Genomic DNA, 9269 nt, shown 5'->3' with positions numbered 1-9269 from the left:
GGTTACAAGCTATGTATGTTATGAGCGTTTCCTGTAAGCCCGGCCGTTTGATATTTTTGCTATGGTCCCACAGACTGCTATAACAAAAGCATAAACAAACATACACGTTTTTGTGGCACATGTTTGGCCCTGCTCTGATTGGTCAGTTTTTAAATTTTACAAACTGGAATTGTTCAGTTTAAAAGAGTAGTATTTTAAAAGACTATTCAACTGGTTATGTGTTTTTATCTGAAGAGTGGCAAGTTGTGTCATGAAACTATTTAGTAATAACAAAATGTCTAATCAAGTTGAAACTTATTGAATTTTGTATTTTATTTTTACTCTATTTTGATCTAGAATACCATTGAGCACTCTGCTGATGATCATGTTTATGCATATTTTTATCACTATAAATTTATATATATATATATATATATATATATATATAAAACACATACATAGCTTGTAACTACTATATATTTTGATATATATATATATATATATTTATCAACTTCTATATTGTCTTGCCTGCAAGCATGGAAAGATGGCATTGAGTGAGTCACTGTGAGCGTAGTTTAGAAAAAAAAAACTAATGCTCATAATGCTATTAGTGCCCCTGTGAAAGAAAGTTAATTATTACATAAATACATTTTTGAGTAGTTTGTATTGTATGATTATCAACCAAACTGTATATAATCATATACCCTAAAATCTTAATCTCAAGGAGAATCCCCATCTCAAATTTAAAGGCCCCACTCCTTCAGCTTGCAAAATTAGCCTCGAAAAGAAGCCCATAATCTTGGCAAACAAAATAAATTAAAAACATGCTTATTTTGTACAGTAGTTATTTATTGTTTTATAGTGCCAAAAATTCCAAAAATTTACAGCATTCATTTCGAAAAGAAGCCCATCTCGAAAAAAAAAAAGCCCATCCAAAGTTGGCAAAAAAAGAAACCCCGGGCTTCAATTTGAGGTTTTACAGTAGGCTAATTATAGTTACGAGTAATTAACATTAATTTAGTTTTTCATTAAATTTGATAGCCTCACTTTTATTGAAAGAAAGTGCTAAAAAATACTTTAACTATATTTTTAAGTATAATTAATTATCAATCTGATTTGTTTTCATAAAGGAACTGGTCTGTGGAAAGCATTTGCTTTCCTTAATTCAGAAGTTGATGGAACAGGATCAAGACTACTAATACGCTGCTGTTGATATGCTAGATTCTGCCAACAATGGTCTTGATAACAACGGAATGTCAGTTTGGCCAAAGGTGATCTTATGCTGCAGATCTATCCTATTTTAAATATAAAATGTAGCCATGATTTTGTTGAGCACCATTAAGCTATAGTACATAATGCAAAAAATAAATTATGTACCTTAATCCCATTTACATTTGGAAAATTAGGGTTGGTCATCGGCATTTTTTTTTTGTGTGTTAAACATAGGCCTAATTGTAGAGTTCATTTATCAGTCACCATTACTGGTTCCATACATTTTGGTAGAATTTTGTACCTTATTTAAAAATTCATGGCTTACTTATCAAATTAGTATTTTGAGCTCTTTTGTTGAAAAAACAATGTAGTTTAGGTTCCCTGTCCGAAGACAAAAACAAATGTTTGATTTTAGATGCATAAGATCTATAGAAGAAGTTGATCTCTGCTACTGGTAACAAATCATGTTTAAAGTTTTAAATATATTTGTTTTTTAAATTTCGAATTTATGCAGCTATGTTATTATTACGTGCTTTGGAATTCCCACAAGCCTAGATCTTGATTGAGGTAGATTCAAATTTCAGTGACCTGGAAAAAAAACTTATTCACCAAACTTTTTCAAGAAAAGGGATATTTTAATGAAGTACTGAATATTCAAAACATATACGATTTAGAATTTGGGTCAATTGGAATGGCGCATTAGAAAGGGAACTTTACTGATAATCAGATAGTGACTAGATTTTTCAGTAAGGGTCAATTTACTTAGTAGTGGTTGTGTTTTAACAGATGGTTATAAGCTTACAATTGTAGCTATTGGGGAGTCTGCAACTTGTAGTTGGAGCCTAAAACATCTGACTCTCATTTGACTGATATTGCTGGTTTAGCAAATTGAGCCAGTTAGATTACACAATCAGCCATTGTTTTTTTTTTCAGTTTTTAATATAGTGCTCACCATATACCCTTTTTTTTCTTATGTATATTAATTTATGTACTATTTTGTCTACAGATTCAAGCCGACTTTGATCTTACTGCCCTTAGTTGTACTGATTTTGATTACGTTTGCGTGGAAGTCCAAAAAGCGATAGCCCTGCTCCTGACTTTACACTCACTTATCAAATAAGTACAGCTGATGTTGGCTGTGCTCAAATACAATGCACTGGTGAGTGGACAGTTTAAGGCATGGGTAGTAGGAGGTAGGGTTATTGTAAAAATGCAGAATAGAAGTATGAACCAAATTGGAATGAAGTGCAGTAAAGTAAATAGTTCAAAACGTACTATTTAAGTAGCTAAAGAAACTCAGATTGGGGACCTGTGGCACCTGGTGTTGAATTGGTCAGTACACCAAAATCAGTTTCCTGCTCTTTTCCCACAAGTGCATCTTTAACGTGCATCTAGGCCACGCTGGGCCGATGGTTTATAGTCCTTCAGGAAGACTTTTTCCAGAACCATAGGCAAGGCCGTTCAAGCCATTGCCAATACTGTGGCTGCCTACCACTAGGCCATTCGATTCACCACTCACGATGATAACGATGTTCATTTTTAAGATCATCAATGTTTTTTATTTAAATGGATCACAAATCATGATAATGATTACCGTAAATGCTTGAATAAGCACCACTGCGCTTATAACATTTTTGGAGGCTTCAGTGCGGCCAAAAATATATTGGCTTGGCACTAAATTTCCTTTCTCTTTACCAGGCTACCTATCTTGCATATTTCCGTACTTCAGTAGGCCACATCATCGTATATAAACGTTTATAAAGACATTCTTGTGTCTTTATTGTGTTATTTCTTCATTTTAACACTGAATGCCTTGTATTGAAAACCCTGTTTCTCAAAGTGTTTCATTACACAGGGTAAATATACTCTTGATTAAGCGCCGCGGCGCTTATTAGAGAGCGGCCCTTAGCGAAAAAAAAATTTGGTTTGTTGCAGTGCTTATTCGTGCATTTACGGTATTGGCTGCAACATTATTAGACAAGACTTTTTTATACCTTGTTTTGAGAACTTATTTCTTTAATGATCGACAGGTGAGAGTGGAAGAGAAAAGGATTAATGTAGTAAAGTAATGGAATCAATAATGTTTTAGATTTATATAATAATAGAAATAGGCAATTCTTGTTTTTGGAGATTTCAAGGCAGCAGCAGGCGTAATAAAAATAAAGAAAAGCTTTTATTTTTTTCTGAAATTTTTATTTTTTTGGTGGTGGGTGCGATAATTAGCCAAAAATTTAATTTTATTTTTATTTGAAATCATCATTTTTGGCTGACGGCGGGTTTGCTAACCAAGGTATAAAAAAGTCTTGCCTTACCTCCATAGAACTTGAAAAATATGTCCAATAATGTATGCATTTGTTTTTATGTCAGGTGGGTAGTAATATGAAGAACATAAACATGAAATATGTATACCAACTACATTAATATTTTTACTGTTTTTGTTTCGATTATGATTTCTTTATTTTTTCAGGGCTTGAAATTCTCAGTGGTGCAACTTTGACTATTACTGCTGGTTTCTTAGAAGATCGATCAACAACAGTTGCATTTGATGTTAGTTATCCTACTGGTAATGCTGGGGTTACTGGCGACAATCTTTGGGACGTCAATGTGTATGCAAGTGCTAATGCAGATGGAAGTGGTACAAGGGTTAGTTCTCAACAAGTAACATTACCATGTGAGCTCAAATGGCCCCTGTAAATGGGTCTACTTGTGGCATATATCTATGACCCACTGATGGTAATGGTGATAATTATATAGAGAGCTTTCGATTTGTACGACGGCGCGACGCTAGAAAGGAAGCGCTCGTGTGTGATCATCCTGCCGGGCGGCGAAATTTTTTTTTTCTCGTCATTTAAGGCAGAAGTCAACAGAGGGCGCGCTATACTGGGCGCTATACTCATGAATTTTCAATGAGTTTCGTTCCGAGGTATCGGCGATATTCGACAGCACACACGCAGCTCGCGGCGCTGAAGTCCTAATTCAAACATTAGTATTATTTCATTGTTACTTCTGTATTTTACACAAAATATGTACTATAGTACATATTTTGTAAAATACACATGAAGTAGGTAAAGTGAATTAAAAATACAATTGAGTTATATTTTCAATGGAACATCACAGTTAATTATATCGATTATGAGAATTTAAATTATAAGAGTGTCATTTCCAGCAGAGATCCTCTCGTCTCTTCTACATTCATTATTTTACCTTTTTTGATGGTGAATTTTTCGGGGGATACAGTGTTCGAATAAAGGACATAATACATTGTGTAGCATTTACTGTACTTTAATAATACTAATTAGTCATTATGACGATAATAAAGGTGATAACAACAACAACAACAACATTAATAGTAATATTCAATACTAATAGAAATAATACTAGTATGGTAATAATAACGATATTTAAATATCAATTTTAATAACTAATTAGTGATAACGATATTGAAAGTGATGATAGCAATAATACAACAATAATAAATTAAAGATAATGTTTATTTTTATAATAATAGTAATACTAATTAATAATAATAATAATACTTATAATACTAGGCCTACTTAGTAATAATAGGGTAATAATATCGATCATAAAGGTGACAACAACAACAATAATAATAATAATAATAATATGAGAAAAATAATAACCTAATAAAAATAACTTTTTAAATTACTATTATTAAAATAATAATACTAAGACTAATAAATAATAATAATAATAATAATAATAATAATAATAATAATAAATCGAAAATTATTTATTATTTATATGGTACTGTAATAATAATATCAGCAATTTGAACAATATATAATGTTAATGCTAAGACTAATAATTAATATTAAAACTAACGGTAATAAAAACAACAATAATAATAACAACAATGACAATAATAATAACAGGAATAATAATAACAATAAGTATAGCAATACTTCAAGAACTAGTATTTTATACTTGATGAATTTCTCCTTTTAGTAAATGACTTGTGGCCGAGTTGACTTGTGCCCGAGTTGACTGTAGCCAAACTTTTTGTGGCCGAGTTGACTTGTGGCCGAGTTAACTTGTGGCCGAGTTGACTTGTGGCCGAGTTGGATCGAATTCGGCCGAATACCCTTAGGCCTACCTCAAGTATACGGAAACTGCCGTTAGAATTGTTGTGGACATCACAGCCTGTAATACCCATGGCTCGAGAAAAGAGAAAATAGTTTTTCTTGCTGGCGAAAATAGAATTCTTTCTAGCCCTATGCTGATACGTACGTAGATATTCTCTATGGCGAAAATAGATCTCAAGAATGGAATATGTTATTAGGCAAGGACTGCAACTTTCTAGTTGAATATTCATGAGTATAGCGCGCCCTCTTTTGACTTCTGCCTTAAATGACGAGGAAAACAAATTTCGCTTCCAAGCCCTAGTGCGCACCATAACTTATTTAATTGGCGTCTCATACTCGACGCAGGGTTCCCGGAACGCCGCACTCAGCGGCTAGTGCGAAGCACAACTCAGGGTCAAAAGTGGAATGTGAAATATGGATATGGTTTTGTAGTCAGATTTGCGAGAAAAACTTCAGCGACCCGTATTTATCGACTGAGACGTCAGTGTGAGTTGTAATTTGTATGGCAAGGAGATTGAGCAACCCTTCATTAATATTAAGGGAATTTACGCCCAGAAACTTTGTAGTTATAAATATTTTGGTTATAATAAAAAATATTCATTTTTTGGTGACGTCACACTCACATTAGTTAGCATGCATACGTCATAAGCTAGATACGTCACCTTTTCCTGGTAAGGCAAACTTACCCGGCGTGCTTTTTTCATGGATAAACAAACACCACTGCTTTGCACATGGATGCCTTGCCCAAGCCAGGGCTACAAGAGCCGTATTGTTAGCATTGTATAATACTTAAATAAGGTACCTCTGCAAATGAATTATTCTTAGTTATTTTTTTTTTTCTTATTTTAATTTTATTTCTTCCAAAAGTGTACTTTTTATCACATAAAATTCCACTGTCTTAGTTAGGCCTAGGCCTAGTCTTATGCCTCATCGTCCCCCGCTACACAGTACATCAGCAGCCCCTCCCCCATACAGTACAGACGTTTTGCTAGGTAACAACGTGATTGCACCTTCCTTCCCAGGTGTTCATGTAACATTGACATAATTGTTAGCTAACCAGTTGTGTGTATTTCTTTGTGAAAATGAGTACCGCGGCGTACTCATTTTCACAAAGCATTTGCATCCCCTCTTGGAAAGAGGGATTCGAAATAATTGTCTCCATATCTTCGCTAATTAAATTGATCACTGTAATTTAGCTTACACTTATGAATTTAGGGAGCACTTAAAAAGTGAAATAATCATTTCACTACCCGACAAACTCCGAACTTTATTCATTCATTAGGCCTACATACATAGTTTCATATTGCTGTACTATATACTCCAACATCACTGGCGCATGGTAACAACCAACTGACTGCAGACCATTTCCGGTCACACATTACTCTCCATAACACAGCACCCCCTAGTTCCGTCACCTCTGGATTTCTTTTTTTTTTTCGGATTATTACATAGAGCTATTATAACTTTGCTCTAAATTAACTTTCTCGTTGGCGGCGCTGTCCAGAATGAGAAAAATAATAAAAAAATAAGAGACTTAAGTGGCAAGTCTTGTAAAACATCCGTGAGAATGAATACTGTAGATGTGAACTGAAACATTTTTCCCGCCAGCCTGTACATCTTCAACAAAATGGAGAGAAAAAAAAGGATAATTCCTTACCTTTATTTTGAGCGTGCGATGCAAAAATCTATATGGAAATTTAAAAAAAAAGTATTATTTATTTATTGTCTTTGTACTGGACACTTTCAGTGCTAAAGCACTGGTTTCTGAAGTGGTTCAGTATTAACAAAAAAAAAGAACTATTGAAGAAACATCATTAAAAAAAATTTCTTAAAACATCGACAATACAATAATTAATATTGGGAATAATATGCATGGTCGAAAGAATTGTAAGTTATCTTATAAAGGATTTGAAATAGAAGTTTTAAAATCTAAAAGTGTCATATGAATTCAAAGTTTGTTTTCATATTTTCTGGGAGGTTATTCCATAATTTAGTAGATCTGTAAACCAACATTCTTTTACCTTATATATTAGTCCATGGATGTTTAATTAGAGTATTATTGCTCTGACTTTGTGTACAGTGCAAGTTCAATCATTTGAGGTTAGAAATATTATAGGAAAGTTTTTTTTTTTTTTATTCGACATGGAAAGACTAGGCCAGGCATAATATTACCAGAAATGATCATAATCCTAGGTATGACAATGAACTTACAATTTTAAAATGGTAATACCGTAAATGCTCAAATAAGCGCCGCAGCACTTATAACATTTTTGGAGGTGTCAGTGCGGCCCTATTCGAGAGCGCCGCTTTGAAGAGCAGTGCCTACAAAAATAATATTGGTGTGGTGCTTTCCCAGCACGAGTCGATTGTTTTCAAGGTATATGAATTGATAACCTGTTCATTTGTTGTCAGTGTAAATACAGTTTGTAATAAAAAACATTTTGAGTCCTTTGAACCATAATTGCATATAACGGTACCTTACGTCGAATTCATGCACATGCACTCTAACACCATGACACATCCACACAAATAGGGCCTATGTAGGCCTACCACAATGTAAAAAATGGTCAACATACTTGCTTGGGCAAGTACACCTGACACAAATCCAATCACATTGGAAAATGCAATTTCTGGGTGTTTCTTATCACATATAATTATATATATTGTTGGGCTTGGTGATTCCGGCATGGCCGGCTGACTGTTGGGACATTTACTCTAATGTAATTTATGCCAATTTTAAGAACTTTATTGCACAAATTGAATGAAATCAATGATATTTTTTGATTGATGGATAGTAGCCATCGCAAAAATGCCTGCGTTCCACAACTCGCGATAGTCTCATTGACTTCACAAGTTTTAATATCACTCTATGGATGCACTTCACTTCATCATTGGTCGAAATCCACAGTCAGATCAATAAAACACATTTAATTCCTTGATTTCTATCGGGTGTTAATACATCTTAGCTGAACTGGTTACTGACCAAAATTGATGACCTTCTTTAAAAAGTAGACCTAGGCCCTAAGTAATAATTAGGAAATTTGAGTCAACTCGGCCCCACGTCAAACGTTTTTTCTCTCATTTTTTTTTTATTGATACCTAACATAAGACAATTAAAAAAAATAACAAAATAAAGTAAGTTTAATAGATAACAAATAATTCACAGAGTTTTCTTTAAAAAAGATAAATTCTAAAGTACCTTAAGATAAGAATTAAATGAAAACATTACCAGATATTTTCGTTACTTTAAAAAACAATTCATTATTATATAAACATTCATTATTATAAAAAAAAAAAAAAAAACTAGTGTTACTATAGTTAACTAACAACGATCAGTCTGCAACTTGCAATAACTAATTAATAAATTTAAAAATGTCAACGGTAAAAACAAGTATCGAGCTCATCTTTAGATGAAGCTTTGTACAGTTCAACCCATTATTCAAATTTAAGATGGTTATTTAAAATTAAAAATAGATGAAATCTACATCTACACAATATTTAGCATACAATGTAACATAATTGAAATCCTTATTGCTAATATCATTAATGCCAAGACGTATATCTTGCAAACAAAAAAAAATACTCTTAAAATAAAATCCAGTAGTAATATTACGATCCTACAATAAATGTTACCAGGCCAATGCAAGGTAATGTGCATATTGTGATGAAAAAACAGTTAACGTGGGTTTGCAATTCACAATAGGAGCCATACAACTGCATGGGATACAGTATATTCAGTTATTGGCGTTGCTGGAATAACAGTTATTATGCAAATAATTATAAGAATAAATATTAGATCAATGTTAATGTAAAATATGTCAATGGTAAAAAAAGAAAACAGTAACAATGTGACTCGTGAGCTAAAATCTGATCATGATTAAGTACAACAGGTATCAATCTATTTTACGATTCAATTTTTCAAAATTAAGTTGGTTTTTAAAATTAACAATAGCGGGGTTTTTTTAAGACACCTTC

General features: G+C 33.0%; 1 long non-coding RNA gene across 1 annotated transcript; it reads left to right on the top strand.

The window, feature by feature from the left end:
- Nucleotides 1–560: 560 nt before the first annotated feature.
- On the top strand, nt 561–4501 carry LOC117114219. The gene is made up of 3 exons (XR_004446313.1): nt 561–1250; nt 2198–2350; nt 3659–4501. It is a non-coding gene; the product is annotated as an uncharacterized LOC117114219 (long non-coding RNA).
- Nucleotides 4502–9269: the final 4768 nt, after the last annotated feature.

Source organism: Anneissia japonica, unplaced genomic scaffold (genome assembly GCF_011630105.1).
Source record: "Anneissia japonica isolate Jap-2015-1 unplaced genomic scaffold, ASM1163010v1 scaffold199_len4679917_cov187, whole genome shotgun sequence".
In the NCBI taxonomy this organism is placed as follows: Eukaryota; Metazoa; Echinodermata; class Crinoidea; order Comatulida; family Comatulidae; genus Anneissia; species Anneissia japonica.
This window is presented reverse-complemented; position numbering and strand designations above follow the sequence as displayed.